Source organism: Pygoscelis adeliae, unplaced genomic scaffold (genome assembly GCF_000699105.1).
Source record: "Pygoscelis adeliae isolate BGI_AS28 unplaced genomic scaffold, ASM69910v1 Scaffold141, whole genome shotgun sequence".
Classification (NCBI taxonomy): Eukaryota; Metazoa; Chordata; class Aves; order Sphenisciformes; family Spheniscidae; genus Pygoscelis; species Pygoscelis adeliae.
In genome coordinates, this window is record NW_008824231.1 from 3,714,999 (window position 1) to 3,721,691 (window position 6,693).

The 6,693-nt window shown below is 41.9% G+C and overlaps 1 long non-coding RNA gene across 4 annotated transcripts in view; it reads left to right on the forward strand.

Annotated features, from left to right (window-relative positions):
* The window catches only part of LOC103926053, a 17,669-nt gene that overhangs the window by 7,240 nt on the left and 3,736 nt on the right, over nt 1–6,693 (forward strand). For 2 of the 4 annotated variants that reach the window (XR_664059.1, XR_664057.1), the window contains exon 3: nt 5,759–6,306. The exons of 1 other annotated variant lie outside the window; for it this stretch is intronic. This is a non-coding gene — a long non-coding RNA (uncharacterized LOC103926053). Of the gene's footprint in view, nt 1–4,929; nt 6,307–6,693 lie in introns of those variants that run through there. One more of the 4 variants, XR_664058.1, reaches the window with a different exon arrangement.

The following is a 6,693-nucleotide window of genomic DNA, read 5'->3' on the forward strand; positions in this document are numbered from 1 at the left end:
CAGCTTCTCCAGGAGAATGCTGTGGGAAATGGTGTCAAAGGCCTTACTGAAGTCAAGGTAGACCACATCCACAGCCTTTCCCTCATCCACTAGGCGGGTCACCTGGTCACAGAAGGAGATCAGGTTGATCAAGCAGGACCTGCCTCTCATGAACCCATGCTGTCTGGGCCTGATGCCCTGGTTGTCCTGCACGTGCCTTGTGAGTGCCCTCAAGATGAACTGCTCCATAATCTTTCCCGGCACCGAGGTCACACTGACAGGCCTGTAGTTCCCCGGATCCTCCTTCTGGCCCTTCTTGTAGATGGGCGTCACATTTGCTACCTTCCCAACTGGGACCTCCTTGGTTAGCCAGGACTGCTGATAGATGATGGAGAGTGCCTTGGCGAGCTCCTCTGCCAGCTCCCTCAGCACCCTCAGGTGGATCCCATCCGGCCCCATAGACTTGTGAGCATCCAGGTGGTGTAGCAGGTCATTGACTGCTTCCTTTTGGATTATGGGGGGTTTATCCTGCTCGCTGTCCCTGTCTTCCAGCTCAGGGGACTGAGTACCCTGAGGAGAACTAGTCTGCCTGTTAAAGACTGAGGCAAAGAAGGCATTAAGTACCTCAGCCTTTTCCTCATCCTCAGTGACAATGTTCCCCCCCGCATCCAATAAAGGATGGAGATTCTCCTTGGCTCTCATGTGTCATTAATATATTTGTAAAAACACTTTTTATTGTCTCTAACGACAACATGCCCAACATGATCAAACCATTACACTGCCCACTCTCTGCTTGTTCCAGGGACAGAGCCTTCAATACAGGTATTGATAGCAAAATTAGCATGGTGTACAAGACAGAGGAATCTGCGAGGTGGCCCAGGAGGAGCCATGTTATCAGTCGAGAGAATATCAGGGCATTACTCCGGTTTAAGAGAAGTTAAACTTTGTAATGCCTTACTTGTGAAAGCTCACAACAACCCAAATGTCATCCTTGTAAGATCAGAGCCAAATAGCACTTCACTCGAAGTGTGCTACTTCCAGGCAGGATTCTCTCTGTTCTTCTTTTCTTTTTTTTTTTTTTTTTTAAGAACATTATGCGGGCCCACTTGAATCAGAATATACTAATTGGATTATATATGCTGCATTTGATCAAGTAATTGAAATAAATTGAAGGGCTAATGATGACTCACTGTTTTGGTGAACCCCCATGGAATAAACAGCCATAACATGGAATTAGCCTGTTTCATGAAAACATTTTCTGAAGTTATGGTCTTTGATCAGCTCTCCTATGGCAAATTGACACTGCACCGATGATCATAAAATCAATGTGCAGGGACAGAAATTGTGTTGCTGTTTCAGTGGAACGAAGAGCATGCCCTGTGGGTGCCATGCACATTTTATACCTCTCCCATGACCTTTTTTAAACCTGTTGACAGGGCTACAAAAAATCATATTCACCCTCAATGTTTCCCTCAAATGTAGTCCCTTCCCATAGCTGTAGCTCATCTCTGAGTAAGGCCTTGAGCTCCAGCTTCCCACATGAACAAGTTCACTCTTTTGCTTGCTTGATGCCCCAAAGACATCTACTATGGCTCTGAGGAGCACTGGGTGAATCTCTGCTCACATCCCTGAATGCCATGTACTCCCCAAGCACCTCTGTTTTGGGAGCCGAAGGTTGTGTCTTCCTTGCCTGCAGGGGTAGCCACAGAACAGCAAAAGAAAAGGCCACCTCTGCCTGCTTCCAAAGCTGTCATTCATTAGCACTGGTCGCTGCTCACCAGTGCTGCAGTGTGTGACTAATAGCAGTGGGCTGATGCTCAATGCTGCGTATCAGGGCAGGGCTGAACTCTCCCCTACCATGCCTCTGAGCAGCACAGTGCTAAAGGTGGTCTAAACATTTCATATGATATTATCAGTCTGTCCTGCAAACCACAGGGAACGTAGCAATGCAGGGAAATACACTCCAAATGCTAAATACATGCCATAACTGTCGGCTTTAAGGATAACCAGATTCACAGAGGTAGGGAAAAGGTATCAAAACAAACCCTTGTCTCTCAGATGTTGTGATGTATACTGTTGCAAGCAGAAGTACTGATAATCAGGAAACTATTCTACTACATCAATATACTTGACAAGCTAAAAAATAGCTACAAAATTTCATGAATATTTCTGTGTAAATTGCATTTAAATTAATGTCAGTGCTTCCCCTTGTAGATTCCAAATTAGCAGCTATTCTTCTGTTAATGTAAATTTAACTTGTTGTTGTTTTTCTTTACTTTTGTACCAGCCTGATTCCAGTAGAAACTGAAGCACAAACTTCAGAAGGATGCTTCTCAAAGCGTCCAGATGGCAACAATAATTATTTATTATCTTTAGCTACCATGATTATGTTGCCCAATCTGTGATATTATAAATCAGTTTTCAGATGGTCATAGGAGTTGTACCAAGTTTAGTGAAAAAAATTGCTCATTATACGTTTGTTCAGAAGGATTGAACAATCAGAGAACTGCAGTTCTTTCAACATAAGTAAATCTATATGGAAGTTTAGAACTAAAAGGGACTCTGGGCATGGAGGGGCCAGCGTGGTGGGATGCGTACAATGAGGAATACACCATTCATGTGGCACAGAGTCTGGGTTTCTCTGAAATCCACACAGTCAAGGGCTGCACTATTTTCTTTTTACTGGAGCCAAATTATAGTGTAAAATGGGACAAAACTCTGCTTTGGGCTAATGCAAAAGCATGGCGTTCAGTTGCAAGAGCACTGAGATTCTGAAGTGAGGGTGCAGCCCCAGTGCAATTTTTGAGATTTGCATGTTTTTATTACAAGCTTGCATAGGCTTTGCCCTCCAGAGTTTATTTTTTCCCTTAACCTAATTCTATCCAATCTGCCATATTTTCTTAGTAATGTTCTGAGGCCACAATTTTTTTTTTTTTTCTTGCTGGAAAAATTAGCTCTAACTGTTCTATATTTGCAGGGTAATGGTGACATTGGAATGAAGGGAATGGCACACTGATTTTCAGCAAGGCTTTCATAAATTGTCTGCTTAGATTTATGATATGTCACTTGATTTACAGCACTCCTTTTTTTGTGTATGCTGTTGTCTGTTAACATTTCTACAATAAACCTCTTTTTTTTTTAGCTTCTTGGAGTCTAAGGTAACACATCTTTACAATTGTATTTTTAAATTTGGATAATTTGATAGTCATAATTGCTGACTCTTAATAAGAATAGAGCTTCTTTTCCAGGATCCTATTTCTTCTTGAGTCCCTGATGCCTTTGTTTTTCATCTTACAACTACTGTTGAAAAAAAATGCAGTTTAAATTTTAAAGGTGCTAAAACTTACTCTGACAAATAAATCTGTCTTCTAGTATGCTCAGAATTGCTCCTAAGTTTGATGTATTTTAGACTCCTCAGGGTCTCCAGGTTTTTCTGGAAGATAGTCAGTGGTCAAAGGTGCTAAGTTTCTATTTTCTCAAGGCATGAAGACTGAATTTTGTTGTTTTTATAATGAACACACTATAGTATCTTGATTGGAGGGAGTTCAAGGAATTTTCCCTCACATCCCTTCAGGCTGTGCACTTATGGCAATTAAGAGTCTATTTATGGTCCAGAGCATCATTTCCCATGCTGTAGTATATAAATGCTGTCCAAGTGAGTGCCTCTTCCTGCTTGTGTGCATTACCGAGGGCTGGTCTTGCCACCATCAAGGGTAGTATATTAATAGATCACATTCTCCCTCCAGCTGAAGGGAAGAAAAATGATGATTCAGATAACTGTTACAAACTCACAGGAGGCCCTTCAGGATCCACAAAGCTCCTGTTTTCCTTTTGCCCATCACTGGCTAATACTTGTCACTGGAAAACATCTCTTTGACACCTGGTGTTACCTACCCCGGCTCATGCTGCTCAGTGGGAAAGAAGTTCCCTTCCCTTGTGGTATCCATGAAAGTTACATATACAGTTTTACAGAAAGGCACAAGACTGTTTTCAAAGACTGCTAGGAGGAGGAATGTAATGCTTTGTTGTTTGCCAGTTAGTGGTCAATTGCTCTCAACAGTAGAGAAATATGGAGGTACAAGCATGGCAGGAACATATTACAACAGTATTAACAATGGGGTTGTTAGGTCCAGAAACAGATACACAGAACTAACTGAAACCCACGATGATCACTATTTCTATATTGGATTAATGCCAAGGTCAGCTCTCTCTGTTTCAGCTGACAAGCTGCCAGACTGCTCACATGCACTCGGTGTGCAGCATCAGTTTTTCAGCAAAATCCTCAGGTCAGCTATTGCCTTTATTGTCTGGGACCAGCCACCACGGTGGGCTTGCTTAGTCCTTTGTGGATGAATCACCTCCATGGCTGTCTTTAATCCCTGTATTCACAGCCATGTCCCCAAGGTCCTTAGGTTGGTCCAACACCAGGAGTGTGATGTGATAACCGACAGCTTTGGAAATATCCCCAAGCATGTCCAGTATTGTTTCCGGCTGTCATAGCCAGGGTTCTTGACTGTCTGCTGCTCTTACCATTGTTTCTCTTTCTTTGAGCACACTGCAATAGAGCATGTGGGTAATTTGCAAGGTAGTGAGCTACAAGGTGAACATCTCATGTAACTTGATCTGTATTTTTCTTTCCTTTTTTTTCTTTTAGTTTGAGGTCCATTAGGCTATTTTCCCACGTAATTTAAGACTGAAGACATTGTTGTGATTTGGATTTTTTTTTTCCTTCCCTTACTGCAAGTATGTTTCCTAGTAATTTAAGAATTTTTCTCCAAACTTGCAAATTGTCAGGAGGCTTTTACCTCCTAATTCATTAGGTAGCTATGGTTAGGCTTCCTATGGCATAGCCTAGACTCGCATGCATCTACAAAGGGAGCCAAAGAAGTGTGTGAAGTTGATTATAAGAAATGCCAATGACATGGCTCATGTTCTCTCTGCTCTTGCAAGGACACAGACGATTTCTGCTGTGATTTGGGAGCATGTCTGTCTTGGGCAGATTTCATACGGAGATCAAAACAAGGACTGAACAAGATGCTTCAGACAGCACTGCTGAGGAAAAAGAAGAACAAATGCTGTCCAAGACAGGAAAAGAAAAAGGAGAAAAATATATTTCCTATCATCTTGTAACTGTTGACTAAAAGAGCTTACATTTAAGGCCTGGCTTGTCAAGAAATATAGCAACATCTGGTTTTGCAAAGCATGCTGCAAGCCTTTGAATATAGACAAAGCATAAAACTCCTACCCATATGACAATCGGACTCCATGTACAAAATAACAAGGTTTTTTCAGACCATATGAGGTGTATTACCAGTTACTTTACTGCCAAGAACTATGAAGAAAGATGCAGCAAAGAATTTGCCACTGAAGATGATCGTTTGTCTAACTTTATTCCTTGAATCTTTTACTGGAACCTCCTTAAGCTCTGATTTAGCAAGGCAGTGACTTCTCTTGAGACTTTGTCTGCTGCTGTTATCCTCCCCAGCTGTCCACTCTGTCTCTACTGCAAGGCTGGGTAAAATCAGTGAAGGTGATTTTAGAGAGCCATGATGATGCCTGTGGCCTTTGCATACTTCTTTCATGAATAATTGGGCTGTCCATGTGCTGAGTGGGGAGGGAAGGTGGAAATCTCTAAGCCTTTTCAGCTATCGTAAGAGATAAGATCATTGAAATAATCAAGGATAAATGCTGTCTGTGTACTGTTTTAAAGATGTTGTGCCTATTAAATTTTCTCCTGATCTTTTCTAATTATCTTTAAATTTTAATTTGGTATTTCTAGGTATGTTCTGAGGCAGAGGAACACAAGAATTCTGTGGTGGAAATAAAACCTGGAAGGAGGACACACCAAATCAGCTCTGTTCCTGGATGATTGGGGGTAGCTTGTACTTCTGCCAAGGTACAAAGGATACACTAAGTTTAAAGGTTTGCCAGCTAGGGCTCAGAAGAACTTTCTCAAGGGAAAAGAAAAAGTCTCCTGAAAAAAAACCTTCAGACAATTCTCCTTTTCCCCCCTTCATCTAAAGAAAAGTAGCTGAGGTGCGGTAATAGCACAGTCTGACACAGCTGAGAGCGAGCCTGTGCACAGTAATCAGAGGGAAAACACAGGGACCAGGATTGTCTTTTAATTTGCCCATTGCCTGAGGATGAAGGGAAGCTACTGTCAGTCACAAAGTGCAAAGGAAGATATTCTAGTGTGCTCGGGACTGCAAAAGGGGCTCTGTTATCCCTCCAGTGATCTATGAGTAATTTCTGACATAAAACCTCCAAGTCACTTGCCAAGCCTATTTGAGAGAGAACGGTAACAAACATTTCTTCTAGGAGTTCTGGAGGAAAAAAAAAAGAAAAAAAATTCCCTCCTGCCCTTTATTTTGCCTGGTATTATCTGCTGTACAAATGTCATTAAGTGACATTTCTCTCCTAGAGGCCATCCAGTATATATGAGGATTATTATTCCCCCCTTCTTCTCTCTCCAACTGAAAAACAGATAGTGGCTGACAGTTAATGAGGGGGACTCTAATCTGACAGTGCTATGAAAGCTGCTGCCAGAAAAGATCTTGATAATGGCATAAGAAATCCTTTCTATCTTAGACTACCATTAAGGCGCCTGTCTGCAGCATGGAATTCAGGATATTCTCCTCTAATAGAAGCTTGTTAGATCTGTATCCTCTTATACTTCTGCGACCTGTTTAAGAGGAAAACTCAAAAAAGTTGTAG